The sequence below is a fragment of the Myotis davidii genome, unplaced genomic scaffold (assembly GCF_000327345.1).
Source record: "Myotis davidii unplaced genomic scaffold, ASM32734v1 scaffold2040, whole genome shotgun sequence".
NCBI classification, from domain to species: Eukaryota; Metazoa; Chordata; class Mammalia; order Chiroptera; family Vespertilionidae; genus Myotis; species Myotis davidii.
In genome coordinates this window covers 220,233-235,436 of record NW_006292920.1, presented here as the reverse complement: position 1 = coordinate 235,436, position 15,204 = coordinate 220,233, and positions in this window count along the sequence as shown.

The window sequence follows — 15,204 nt, the reverse complement described above, 5'->3', positions numbered from 1 at the left end:
CTGAGTTGCCAGTTAATTTGCATATAGCCCTGATTAGCCAATGAAAAGGGTAGTGTTGTATGCCAATTACCATGTTTCTCTTTTATTAGTGTAGATAATATCACTTTCACTTGGCCAGTCTTTTCTGTATATTTTTCTTTTGGTAAATTCTGTTATTTTCATCTTTGTTGCCCACTTTTCATTTCTTTTTCATTTATATTTTCATTTAATTTATTGGGGTCACATTGGTTAATAAAATTAGATATTTCGAGCATACAATTCTATAATGCAAAATCTGTATATTGTATTGTGTGCTCACCACCCTAAATCAAGTCTCCTTCCATGACCATTTATTGCCCCTTTACCCTCTTCTAATTCCCCTCAGCCTACCTCCCCTCTGGCAAACACCATACTGTTGTCTGTCAGTTTTTTCTTTGCTTAATCCTTTCACCTATTTCATCCAGCTCCCTAACCACCCTTATCTCTAACAGCTGTCAGTCTGCTGTTTGTATTTATGAATCTGTTTCCTTATTTTGTTTGTTTATTTTGTTCATTAAATTCCACATATAAGTGAAATCATATGGTATTTGTCTTTTTCTGACTGAATTTTACTTAACATAATAATCTCCAGGTCCATCCATGCTGTTGCAAAAGTTAAGATTTCCTTTTTTTTTAATTGCTTAGTAGTAAGTAGTCCACTGTGTTAATGTACCACATTTTTTTTTATCCATTCATCTACTGGTGGACACTTGACTTGCTTCCAATTCTTGGCTATTGTAAATAATGCTGCAATGAACATAGGGGTGCATATACTTTTTTGAATGAGTGGTTTAGGTTTCTTTGGATATATTGCCAGAAGTGGGATCACTGGGTCATAAGGCAGTTCCATTTTTAACTTTTTGAGGAAACTCTATACTGTTTTCCACAGTGGCTGCACCAATCTGCATTCCCACCAACAGTGCATGAGGGTTCTCTTTTCTCCACATCCTTATCTACACTTTTTTGTTGATTTCTTGATAGTTTCCATTCTGAAGGGTGTGAAGTGATACCTCATTGTATATTTTATTTGTATCTCGCTGATAATTAGTAACTTTGAGCATTTTTCATATGTCTATTGACCATCTCTATGTCTTCTTAGGAGACGTATCTATTTAGGTCCTTCGCCTGTTTTTAAATTGGATTGTTTGTTTTGTTGGTGTTGAGTTTTATAAGTTCTTTATGAATTTTTATATTAACCCCTTATCAGATGTATCATTGACAAATATTTTCTCTCATTCAGTGGGTTGCTTTTTTGTTTTGTTGATGATTTCCTTCTCTGTGCAAAACTTTTTAGTTTGATGTATTATAATTTGTGTATTTTTTCTTTTGCTTCCATTGCCCAGAAAGATATGTCAGGGGAAAAAAAAAAGATTTTGCTAATAGAAATGTCAGAGATTTTACTGTCTGAGTTTTCTTTTAGGAATTTTATAGTGTTGAGTCTTTTATCTAAGTATTTAATCCATTTTGAGTTTATCCTTGTATATGGTATAAGAAGGTGGTCTAGTTTTATTTTTTTGCAAGTATCTGTCCAATTTTCCCAGGACCATTTAATAAATAGACTATCTCTATCCCATTGTATGTTTTAATCTCATTTGTCAAATATTAATTAATCATATAGACATGGGTTTATTTCTGGCCTCTCTATTCTGTTACAGGGATCTATTTCTCTGTTGTTATATTCTGTTTTGATTTACTGTGGCATTGTAGTATAGTTTGACATCAGGTAGCATGATTTCTCCAACTTTGTTCGTCTTTCTCAATATTGCTGAAGCCATTCAGGTTTTCATGTTGGTTCCATGTAAATATTTTGATTATTTGTTCTAGTTCTGTGAAATATGCCATTTGTAATTTGACAGGAATTGCACTGAATCTCTTTGGGTAGTATGGACATTTTAATGATGTTAATCCTTCCTATTCAAGAACATGATATATGCTTCCATTTACTTGTATCTCCTTTGATTTCTTTCTTCAGCATCTTATAATTTTATGAGTGCAGGTCTTTTACTTCCTTGTTTAAAATTATTCCTAGGTGTTTTGGGGGTTTTTTTGGTGAAATTGTAAGTGGGACTTTCTCAGTGTCTCTTTTTGATAGTTCATTATTTTTGTATAAACATGCAACTGATTTCTGAATATTAATCTTATATCCTAAATTGACTTCTTTTAAATGTCAAACATAAATAAATAATTATTTAATGAATTACGGGGTTTATTTCTAACAGATCGATGTCCGTGACACTTCAATGTCTCACACATGCATTATTGTCGTTATTCAAAGGGGAAACTGAGTCTGAGAGCTCTGGAAAATTGATGATGAGACTTCATGATTCTGGTTTAAATTGAATACCTGGAATATAGCAGACACTCAATACAGAGTTCTTAAAAAAATATTAAATTAATGCATTCTTCACCCTTGCCACTAGATGCTTCTTCTTGTCACCATATGTCATAGCAAAAAGGTCCACAATTTTTATTTCTTTGTTTTTCATGTGCTTAGAGCCAAAGGCATTGCTAAGAGTCTCCCTTGGGCCCTGGCATCGTAGATTAATGACATTAAGCAAGTTTCTCAATGGAAGCAATTTGGCTTTCAGGTCATCTGATATCTCATTTTTTGATAACTTTTCTGTCCAATGCAGCAAGAAACAAAATCTGCTAAGCCTTGACTGAGTGGATTTTTGTGCCTATGGGTGCAGCCTATTAGAGATCCAAGAGGGTGGGGCCATACTCCTATCTCTAGAGACAGTAGACCCTGCAATGATTAAAATTGGGATCTTTCTTGAATTAACAGTGGAACCTGGTAAACCCCACTAGGTTTGCAGCTTAAGAACTGTAAATAGAATTTGTGTCACTCCATCTGTAAAACAAAAGGCATTTGTTGTCATGATAACTATATATTAGTAGCCTGGGTGAGGAGGTAGCAATTCTGTTTGAGGATGTTAGGCATGATTTAAAGGGTTTTCTATTGTTTATAATAGGTTTTCATTTTTTGCTGATTGAATTTATTTACTTCTGTGACTGGTATGCAAGCTACTTGTTGGGAGGGTATGTGTATGTGACCTTTTTAACTTTGTAGCACGTTGATGCAAATGAAATTTAAGGGGTGGGGGAGCAAGCAAAAGCAACCTAACTACAATGAAATCATTTTCTAAATATGTTTACAATCAAATATCTCTCTCAATAATTTGATTTGTAGGAAATGGCAGAGAGCAGAATTTTATACAGAAGCCTTTCAATAATTCATCCTCAACTCATTGATGTGCAAGCCTTTGGCTAGGTTGGTGAGTGCAATAGGTGCTCTGGCATGGGGGAAAATTCATTTGGGTCCTGAAATTGCTGTTTCCCGTCTCTGACCCACTGGTTTAATGCTGCTCTGTCCCTGCGACTAAAGGCTTTTCAATTTACTAGGTAGGCTCCTATAGTTCCCATTTGCAGGGTACTGGGGGCATTTGGAGATTGTGCTTTTTCCTCATTTAATTTTTTTGGTATTTACATAGGTACAATTCTAATTAAACTGCCCAAATGATCAAATTCTATTGTCAAAAATTCTGGAAAATTGACACACTCAAGTGTTAGCTTTTGGAGACATGGTGAAGTGGGAAAGTGTAGGAAATGTCTATTCAGAGAGGGTCTTCTACTAGTTGAAAAGATAAGTCTCTCACAGGGTCCCAGGGTCTGTATATTCAGTGAACCTGAATACACAGGGAGTAAAGAGACCAAGATGCATTTGAAACTCTTCAAGTGTTAGCTAACTTTGAAAATATTTTCCCAGGAAACTTACACTCTTGTAGTGGCTCCTCACATCTATATGATGGATTCTCTCTGGTTCTTGTGTAGGGTTAAGGGAAATCCTTATTAACCTTGTTCCTTTGTTTTCATGGAGAATGGAGCAGGAAGAGGCAGGATAGAAGGAAAAGGTGGGTGAAGGGCATACCCAGTCATCTCAATTAGAGTCCCAGAGTCTTCAGGCTGTAATGTGCTGAGGCTTTGGCACTGAGAGAGGCCAGACGGTGATTACCTCCTTTCTAATAATAGACAAGAGACATGAAGTTTGCTATTGTGCTTCTGTTGATGCTCTGAAACTTTGTGAAACCATTGATCTGACTTCAATGAACCATAATACTATTGATTTGGTGTCAGATCACTAGTAGACACTTGAGTGACAGCCTGAGTGGATGTGATGTTACATTTAAATTGTACTTTTGTTTGCTTTCTAGTTGTCAAAACCTCTTGATAGAGTATGTGCTGCCAAGTGCCTGTACAGTCCTTATTAGAGTTCAAGTCTTAAGAACATGTGCTGCATTGATAAACAAAAGAAGTGGCTCTTGGCCAAATTTTATTAATGAAAAATGTAAAATATTTGGTTAGCCTGATTTTCTCTTACTAGATCAAAAGGACACAGAGTTGTGCTCACTTAAGTTGGGGAGGGCAGAAGAAAATCATCCTTCAATGCTCACCCCACCCCAATCTTATTGGTATCTGGGGTTCATGACATCTCAGTCATATTCCTGGCTGTGTTGTAACTGAGAAAAGGTTTTACTAGGCATAAAAACCCAGCAGGTTGAAAAGTATCATGGACCATCACAAAGGAAGTGGGGGGAAAATAAGTGGAATTAGTCTGATACATTGTTCCAAGCCTCATGTGGACACAATAGGCAAAGTAATGCCCTAGTGAGGATATTATGTGGCAAAAGTTGAGATGCATGAACTTGTGGAACCCATTCTTTGGTGGGTTTCTATAAGTCATTATTTTTATTCAGTGATTACATATTGAGCACCTGCTAGATACCAGGCATGGTGCTTAGTGCTATGCATACATTAGTAAACTAGAATTACATGATGCTTACCCTCAAAACACAGTTTAGGAGGGAAAGGAGAACCAAATAACCCCAATGAATAATCCTAGAAATAATGCTAAAGAAAGGGAGACAGTGCTGTGAAATATGCCCTTGATATCTTGATAGAATTGCATTGAATCTATAGATTCTTTTGAGTAGGATGGACATTTTAATGATGTTAATTCTTCTTGTCCATGAGCATGGTATATGCTTCCACTTATTTGTATCTTCTTCAACTTTTTTCTTCAGTGTCTTATAATTTTTTGAGTACAGGTCATTTACAACCTTGGTTAACTTTATTCTTAGGTGTTTTATTCTTTTTGAAGCAATTTTGAATTGGATTGTTCTCTTAGTTTCCCTTTCTGAAAGTTCATTATTGGTGTATAAAAATGCAACTAATTTCTGGATTTTATTTTGTATCCTGCTATTTTACTGAATTCACTCATCAGTTCTAGTAGCTTTTTGGTGGAATGTTTAGTGGTATATTTACACATATGAATACTACTTGGCTGTAAAAAAAAAAAAAAAGGAAATCTTACCATTTGTAATAGCATTGATGGACCTGGAGAGCATTATGCTAAGTGAAATAAGCCAGTCAGAGAAAAACAAGTACCATATGATTTCACTCACATGTGGGATATAATGAACAAAATGAATTAACAAGCAAAATAGAGACAGATTCATAGAGAGCAGCTGACAGCTATCATGGGTGCTGGTGGGGGAGGGGGGCGCTGAGTGAGGAGGTGAAAGGATTGAGCAAAAAGAGAAAAAAAGTCCTGGACCTGGACAACAGTGTGGTGATTGCAGGAGAGAGGTGATGTTGGGGGAGGTGGAGGAGATAAATGGTGGTGAATGGAGACTTGACTTGGGGTGTTGAACACACAGTACAATGTACAGATGATGAATTGTGGAGATGTGCACCTGAAACCTGTATAATTTTGTTAACCAGTGTCACTCCAATAAGTTCAATAAAGAGGAAAAAGAGTGAGGCTGTGTAGTGTGATGGAAAGGACATGGGTTTTAAAGTCTGGTATATCTGCAATTGAATTTAAATGATATGTCTGTTCTTGAACAAATGCCTTTATTTCTTTTATTTGTGTTTTAGTTTACTTCTTTGTAGCATGGTGATAATAATAGTACATACCTCAAAGAATTGTTACCAGAATGAAATGGGAATATGCATGCAGATATCTGGCCCAGGGCCTGAAACTAACAGGTATTTAATTGAAGAGGGAAGGAGTGGACTAGTGGTGGTAGTGGAAAGCACAATGACAGGTATATGGAGGATCATGAACAAATGCAAGTAAGACATGATGATGCCCAAAGCTAGACTGGTGTAATGGTGAGGGAGAGGAAGAGACAAATGTTTATGTTACAGAGGTAAATGAATGGATATGGGAGTGTGGGAAAAGCTAGCCTCTATGTTTCTGACTGTGATAATTGGATGGATAATTGTTCTCTGTATGGATTAGAGAATAAGAGAAGAGGAGATTAGGGGCAAAATAAATCTGAAATATCTTTGGGACATCCAAGTGTATGTGAGATGTTCAGTAAGTATGCAAGTTGATACATAAGTGCTGAGCTCAGTGGAGAGATCAAGCCCCAAAATCCAGATTTGGAAATTATCAGCACATAGGTTGGAATTTTAGCTCTGAGATATTTAATGAAGAGAATATGGAATGAGCCCAGCTGGGGTGGCTCAGTGGTTGAGCACTGACCTATGAACGAGGAGATCACTGTTCAATTCCCTGTCAGGGCACATGCCTGGGTTTCGGACTCAATCCCCAAGGGGGGATGTGCAGGAGGCAGCCAATCAATGATTCTCTCTTATCATTAATGTTTCTATCTCTTTCTCCCTTTCTCTTCCACTCTGGAATCAATAAAAAAATTTTTTTTTAAAAAAAGAGAAAATGGAATGAGAGGGGAAGAGAGTCCAGGACAGATTCATAGAGCAAAATTTGCTAGCCTCTGTCTCCTATGTTCAATACTCGTCCTACTTTTCCAGATAGGGATTTATGGAGTTCTTTATGACTTTTGTAAAATTTTTCTTTTGTGTAATTGACTTATGAGTCTCCTGCACAATGAACATTTTAATTATGTCTGTATTTTTTTAAGAAAATGGGATCACAGGAGTATAGTGAACTATCATGAAATTGTCAAGGTCACCCAGCCAGTATCAAACTCAGGACTTCTTCTTGCCTACCTGCCCATGTCAATTCTTTCTCTATGGCTCCTTTCCAAATGGAGATGACCAGTTCTTTGAGTCTGGATATGGCATTGTGAATCACTTGTGCTTTGATCTTCTCATTTATAATGACAAGAGCTGTTGTTTAGGGTTGTTCATGTTGGATGGGGAGGGCAGAAGGTAGGGAATGGGAGAGTTCTATTTTTGAGCATGAATTGTCACTGTAGACAGAGGAAACAAAAATAAATATGTGGGAGATGATTACATTGTGCTGTGGGAAGCAAAAAAAGAGGAGTTGAAGAGAGTAGAGCTAAAAGAAGTGAACATGTTATTGGAGTAAAAAGACACTGGAGAAAATATTGTTCAAAGAACCCAGCATGAAGTGAGAATCCCAGGAGGCAAGAAACAAAAGTGGAAGAGGTCGTGAGAGTATATGTGTGCACAGCAAGAGGCTTGTTTATTTCCCCTTTCTTTTATTCAGAGTTTGTTAATGAAAGCCCAGCAGCAGGAGATGTTCATTCCATTTAGGAATGACAAGGACCGCTAATCTAGGATTTACCTATGCCTGCAGAGGTGAAAGTCCCTGCTACTAAGTTATTTCAAGTGAATGCACTGGCTCAAGCAGGGATCTACTTGTCTGGCTGGGTCAAGCCCTTCAGTTAATGCTTTAGCCCATCACAGTGGAAGTAAAATCCTGAACTGGATTTCCATACTTGTCTAATATAGACTCAGGAAAAAGCCCGGGATAAAGACTGAAGCTTCTGTTTGTTTAAAGAAGCATGCAGAATTTCAAGGAGCTTGGTTTCCATGATTGCATAGCTGAGTGTGACCCCCTAATCACAAATGTGAGGATGAGCATGCTGTGTACTGTCTGGTTTCAGAGGGGGAACTTTAACCTCTTTGACATTAGCCTACATAGGACTCATGCCTTACTGCTCTAGTACTTTTTCCATCATCTCCAGTGAATCAAGAAATCGCAATTCCTAGCAACAGGAGGTTAAATACTGGTGGGTTTATATGCTTGGTTTATATGCTTGGCTTCTCTCGTAATCTCAGTGCTGGGAGCAGGTGCCTGTTTGGCAGCTCTGCAGCCCTGGATCATCACAGGACAACAGGGCTCACCAGCTAGCATCTTCTCTCTGGGAACTAGTCTGCAAGTCTCCCCTCAGTCCCCCATCTACTGCAGAAAGACAGGAGGCTTCTAGTATGATCTATGGAAGGGTTGGGGAACCTTTTTCTGCTATTAATGTAAAAAAACCATTGAAACCTGTAAAGAATTTTTGTGAGTTTATTTGAGCCAAACGGTCGACATACTCCGGGAAGCAGAACCTCAACAAATTGAGATAATGCTCCGGAGAATGGCGGGTTACATTTGTATTTATACATTGCAATCAAAAGAAAGGGACTTAGGTGGGTTACATGAAATTCATTGGTGATAGATTAAGGAGGAAGGATAAAGCAAAGCAGGGGAAACCCTAGGATTGGATAAAAAGTAAAATGATGGACACATACTTAGGTGGGTGCAGGATTAATTAACATGATAATGAAGGAATTTGTAGTATCTGTCCTGGCGCCCAGCACATTTGGTTGTGCCCCAGGGGCTCCAGAAAAAGGGAAGTTACAAGTTACCCAGACATTTCAAGGGTGTATTATCATAGATGCAAAAAGACAGATAGGCTCAGTTAAGGTAAAGGTTGACCTTATCAGTCAAGATACTATAGATTAAGGAGGAAGGATAAAGCAAAGCAGGGGAAACCCTAGGATTGGATAAAAAGTAAAATGATGGACACATACTTAGGTGGGTGCAGGATTAATTAACATGATAATGAAGGAATTTGTAGTATCTGTCCTGGCGCCCAGCACATTTGGTTGTGCCCCAGGGGCTCCAGAAAAAGGGAAGTTACAAGTTACCCAGACATTTCAAGGGTGTATTATCATAGATGCAAAAAGACAGATAGGCTCAGTTAAGGTAAAGGTTGACCTTATCAGTCAAGATACTGGCCTAGGACGTAACTACCCATCATAACTGCTTTCAAAGTTTAATTTAAGACCATCCTTTGTGGTTACTTTAGGTCGGAGTTTGCAAGACTGTCATGCAGGCCTCCCCTGAGCGTGTCAGGTCAGCATGTGGCCCCTTTCGTCCACACTGCCAAGGGCCATTTGGATAGCTATAGCATCATTAAGAAGCCATACTAAAATTATCAACTTAAAAATTAGCCTGCTATATTTGGTTAAACATTTAATTAACTCACCCCTAAAGCCTTGGCAGGACCAGACCAAATGAGTTCTCAGGCCTTATATGACTGGTGGGCAGGATGTTCCCCACCCTTGATCTATGGATAAGGACCTTTGTTTGTAGAAAAAATCATTTAACTCCAGATCCCCAGATTCTGTAGCTCATACCCTCTTCCTCAAACATCCTTTAACAATGCTCCCACTGCTAATATGGTCAACAATTCCTTTGTCATGCTTTAGTCCTGAATAGATTAACACCTAGTGCTGAACAATTTATGACTCTCTCTATATGTAATTCAAAAGTGAAAACGTACTAAACTGTAAAATAAGTTCAGAATATCCCAAAACCTTCTGATTTTGACATAATGACTATCATGCTTTCTAAATAGCAAACACAATATTATTTAAAATAGTTTTGGGGTAAATTGGATAATCTGGCAATAGCTCCAGGCTGACCTTAACAGAATCAGGGAGAGAGGCTACCTCTGCAGAGAGACCACTTGAACTCTATAGTCAGAGATTCCATATTCCAAAGCCTACAACCTCCTTCCCCAATTTATTTTAGAGATTGTTTCAAATGAATATCTCCTTGTCAGGTGCTCCAGACTGATCCTAGTGAATCTATGCCTTCACTCAAATTGGCTGTGTTTCTCTTATGGAAAGTACCAAAGAAATCCCAATTGCATAGACTGGTCCAAATTGCCTGACCTACTTGGTTCTCTCTTAATGATTGATTAGAAAAATCAATCTGGTTAATCAAAGTAGAGAAACATTCTGGCACCCCTAAAATCTTCAAATTCACATCTTTCTTTGAAGGCATGGCTTAACACCCAGCTGTTGTTTGGGAAAATTTTTACCAGAATTTTTATTTGGGCTGCCTAATTTTCATATGAAACAATTCTCTCTTTCCTTGAAGCAAAGCTATTATTGAAGTTTAGGTGGTTTGGGCTGAAAGAGAGGATGTATTTTCTCAGTCCTGTCCTATGGCAGAACAATCCATCATTAAGTACACAGATGGCCCAAGGGAAACTACTCAAGGATTAGCTCAAAGGGGTATTCCTTGATTTGCTCTCTGTGCTGCTTTTTTTTTTCTTTTTCATTTCAATGGAGGCAAAATTATTGCTAATAGGATGTACACTTTTTCCCATACAAGCACATGGAATACCAACAACCAACTTCACTAAACTAAGTAAAGAGATATAAAAGCCTCTAGCAGAAGAAAGCTGTAACCAAGAACATTCTATTTATTCAACCTGCTCTTAAAGCTCATTGTTGATTAGCCCTAAATAATGACAAACTTATAGGTGTATTTCTACCTAAGGTGTTCTTCCACCTTATTTTGAAATAGAGTCTTTGCAGATGTAATTAAGTTAAGATGAGGTCATACCAGATTAGGTTATACTAGTAGGATTCAGAGAAATTGAACAGGGGTCACTATACTGTGTATTCAGTTGTTAAACGAGTTCTGAATATACAGAGAGCTACTTGAAGTGGCCAGAGACTGATCTTACCCTGGCCTTGGGTATATGTCTATGCTATGGGGACCAAGGGGGAGTGTTTGAGTGAATTCTTATTCTGGAAAAACACTTCAAAGTTTTTGTTTCACTGATTATAGGTCAGTAGTTATTTCTATTTAAAAGACTGCACATTTTAGTTTTCAAAAGTGATCACCTCTGGAACAGGTATCATTTATATTAAATAATGCAATGTATATATTGGATTGGGTGTATACTATAGTTTTATACCATGTAATGTTTTGTTTCTTTATAACTGTCTCTCCTTCAGTAAGCAACCTTATATTTTGGAAGGGAGAAACAAATTAGCTGTCCATATTCCAAACTGATTCTGGAATCACAAATGTGGATGCATAAGTCCACAAATACTGTTTCTCCCAAAGGAATATCTTACAATTGTGTGATAGAAATGGCTGGAGAAATGATTACTAATTTACTGACAAGGAAACTGAGGCATGGGCAGATTAAGTGACATTCCAAGGTTTGGTGGTTTGAGTAATAAAATTAATTTCTACCTGGGACCTGTGACTGTGACCTTACTTTGAACTAGGGTCTTTAAAGATATAATAAAGTTAAGATAAGTCCTATTAGATTAGGCTGGGCCCTAAATTCAATGATTGGTGTCCTTATAAGGAGAGGAAGGTTTGAAGACACAGAGGCATAGGAACCATATGGAATAAGACCATGCGATAGCTGAGGAAGAACTTGGAGTTGTGTAGCTACAGTCAAAGAACTCAAAAGATTCCTAGCAACCAGCAGGAGATAGAAGAGAAGCATGGAACATATCCTTCCCTAGAGACTTTAGAGCAGTGGTTCTCAACCTTCCTAATGCCTCGACCCTTTAATACAGTTCCTCATGTGGTGGTGACCCCCAATTTCATTGTTACAAATTGAACATAATTAAAGCATAGTGATTAATCACAAAAACAATATGTAATTATATATGTGTTTTCCGATGGTCTTAGGCGACCCCTGTGAAAGGGTCCTTCAACTCCCAAAAGGGTCGCGACCCACAGGTTGAGAACCGCTGCTTTAGAGGGAACATGGTTCTGCACCTTGATTTCAGACTTCTAGCCTCCTGAACTGTGGGAGAACAAATTTCTGTGTTTTAAACCCCCATTCCATGGTAATCTGCTCTAGGAAACTAATACACTAAGGTTACATAGATAGTGAATAATAGGTAGGTTCATAGATGTAGTTTAGTGTGGGAAACTTTATTGCCTTCACTATCTGATAAGCATAGACAGAGAACCCCCCACGAAGGTTGGGTGCCTTTGAAGTCCTAGCAAAGGTCGAAGCTAGGCGCCATCTTTGTTTGTCCAGACAGTGGTAGCTGAAACTACTCCCCCATTTATTATTATGTAAATCCTTGCTGATGGGCTAGTCTGCCTGTTGCCAGGGGTTGCCTGCCTAAGGGCTATGCTATGGGTGCATCCCAGATCAATAAAAGCTTGGTGAGGCCTGAGCACAGGTGGAAGTCCTTCCCCTTGAGTTGGACTTGCCTGCCTCGTACCCCAATATTTCCAATTATCTCTTGTCTTTTCATTTTCATTTGTGTGTGGCTCTGCTTCCAGTTCCTGAACCCTGATCCATGTGGGACGTGGGAAGGAAACACTCAACAGTTTGGTTTTCTGAATTCCAGTGCACTGTTTGTTTTTCCAAGACACCTGAATGCCTCCCTATGAGTGCCCTTTCTCCATTTAATCTCATTATCCTCAGTAAAAATAAGCTAGGGAGATCATTCTCTTTGGGATTTATGCTATTTTGTATTTAAGGGTACTGTAATTATAAGGAGGTAGGTGACAGATTTGAGTTTTAAGAGGACAGTAGTGTATAATTCCCATAGATGCTGTCCAGAAGCAAAACATGCTATATTGGGCAACCTATGTCATGTGGAGAACATAGTCTTTCTCTCTGGCTTCCCACACTGAGACTATCTCAAAACAGAACTGTAATGAGCACTATCTATCTCTGCTGGTAACCTATGATGCAATTATGGTAATAATGATGATAAACATTTATTAAGCACCCATGGTGCCAGGTGTACTTGTGCAAAATGCATAAAAGACCTGGTCTCCACTGTTATAGTGTTTGCCTTAGTATTGGCAGAGTGGCAGTTGACACTTTGTGGTTAGTTAATGCTTTGAGCTGATCTGCTTGGACAACAGATCACAGCCCTTCACATTTCTGAATTTCTTTGAGATCTTCTGCTGTTTCAGGCTCATATAAGTACACTGTGCTTGGAGACCATAAAAATTATAGATTCTGAAAAATTTAGAATTGTCATAATCATCAAAATACTTTGAGCCTACTTTTCTCACCAATTTACTGGTGAGGAAACTGAGGTGTGGGCAGATTAAGAGACATTTCCAGGAGCAGTGGGTTAAATAGTGCCCTTCCTCTCAAATTCATGTCTGTCTGGGGCCTGTGAATGTGACCTTATTTAGAAATGGGGTCTTTGCAGATGTAATTAAGTTAATGAGGTCATACCAGATTAGGTATGTTCCTTTGGTTGTTGAACTGAATTTTGAGGGTTTTCACAGGTTTCCCTGCTTACTGCTTCTAGATTTCCTTGCTATGGCTCCTTTAAGTTAGCAGCAGTCTTTTTATGAAGAAAAGCTGGACTATAAAAAAGAAGGAACTTTCAACATTTGCAACAGCATGGATGGAACTGGAGAGCCTTATGCTAAGGGAAATAAGCTAGTTGGAGAAAGATAAATATCACACGATCTCACTTATATGCAGGATATAATGATCAACATAATTTGATGAACAAGAATAGATCCAGAGTCGAATGGTAAGGGGAGTTAGAGAGCAACCAAAGGACTTGTATGCATGCATATTAGCATAACCAATGGACACAGACACTGGGGCGGTGGGGGCTTGCCTAGGGTGGAATGGCTGGGGGGAGGTAGTCAATTGGGGAAAAAGGAGACTTATATAAAACTTTAAACAATAAAAAAAGAAAAAAAAAGAAAAGAAAAGCTGGAGATAGTTTCAGAACCACATATCTTAGCATTGGAAGGGACCTTAAGGTATCATGGTGAGTCACCTACTTTAGGGCAAATAAGTTATTATTATTTCCTTTTTTTACAGATGAAATAAAGATAATTTCAGTGGCATGATAAATATAATAATTTGTTAGAACAGATAATATCCAGCATTTTTAGTGCTTCCCTTGTGTCAGGCATTGTGCTAAGTGTTTTATGTTCATAATCTCATTTAATTTCCACAACAACATTATAAGGTAGATGTTATTATTATTCCATTTTAAAGGAGAGAAAACTGACACAAAAAGATTAAGTAATTTACCCAAGGCATTACTGCTATTAACTATCAGAATCAGGTATTGCTACCTAGTGTAGATACCATTGTGACCCCGGGAAGTCTGATTCCAGAGCCTAAGCATTTAATCACCACATTATATTGTTTCATAGAGAAAGAGTCAAGTTCTTGTCCTGTCCGGTTTGGCTCAATGGGTAGAGCGTCGGCCTGCAGACTGAAGGGTCCCAGGTTCAATTCTGGTCAAGAGCATATAACTTGGTTGTGGGTGCATCCCCAGTAAGGGGTGTGCAGGAGGCAGCTGATCAATGTTTCTCTCTCATTGGTGTTTCTAACTATCTCTCTCCCTTCCTCTCTGTAAAAAAATCAAGAAAATATATTTAAAAAAAGAATCAAGTTCTCTTGCTTTGGTTGTTTAGTGAAGTGGTTCCTAACCACTGAGCAGTGTCTATGAATCTATACACTGAGTGGCCAGATTATTATGACCACCTGACATTTGTAGGCTAATTAGCTATAATTTCATGCTGAAGTTGCTAGAAGGCCAGACCATTATAAATAAGGAAGCAGGTTGTTTACCACTACAGTAGAAGTGATTTTTTTCTGAAGATATGGGCAAACAATGCTATTTAACAGCCTTTGAATGTGGGATATATATTATTATGAGTGGCCAGGTTATTATGATCACCTGACATTTGTAGGCAAATTAGCCGTACACTGCATTGTATAGGATATGGAAGTTAAGGGCCTGTTCAAACACCTTTGCTGTCTGTAGTTACCAAGATAAAACGTCTCCAATATGCAGAGGAACACAAAGATTGGACAGTCAAGCATTGGAAAAAAGTTATGTGGTCCGATGAATCACATTTCCAGTTGCATCATGCAGATGGCAGAGTGAGAATTTGGTGGAAACAGCATGAAAACACACACCCCACATGCATGAGTACACCTCTTCAAGCTGGTTGGGGCAGTGTTATGGTTTGGGGCATGTTTTCCTGCCGGAAGCCGGTCCATCCTTGCTGCTTGACATAGTCGCTGCAGGAAAGAAACATCTGCACAGCATATGTTTCAAGGGACCTGGCGTATATAGCATACTGTTCTTAATATGTTTGTTCCCCTTAGCGCTGTGTGTTTTAACCAA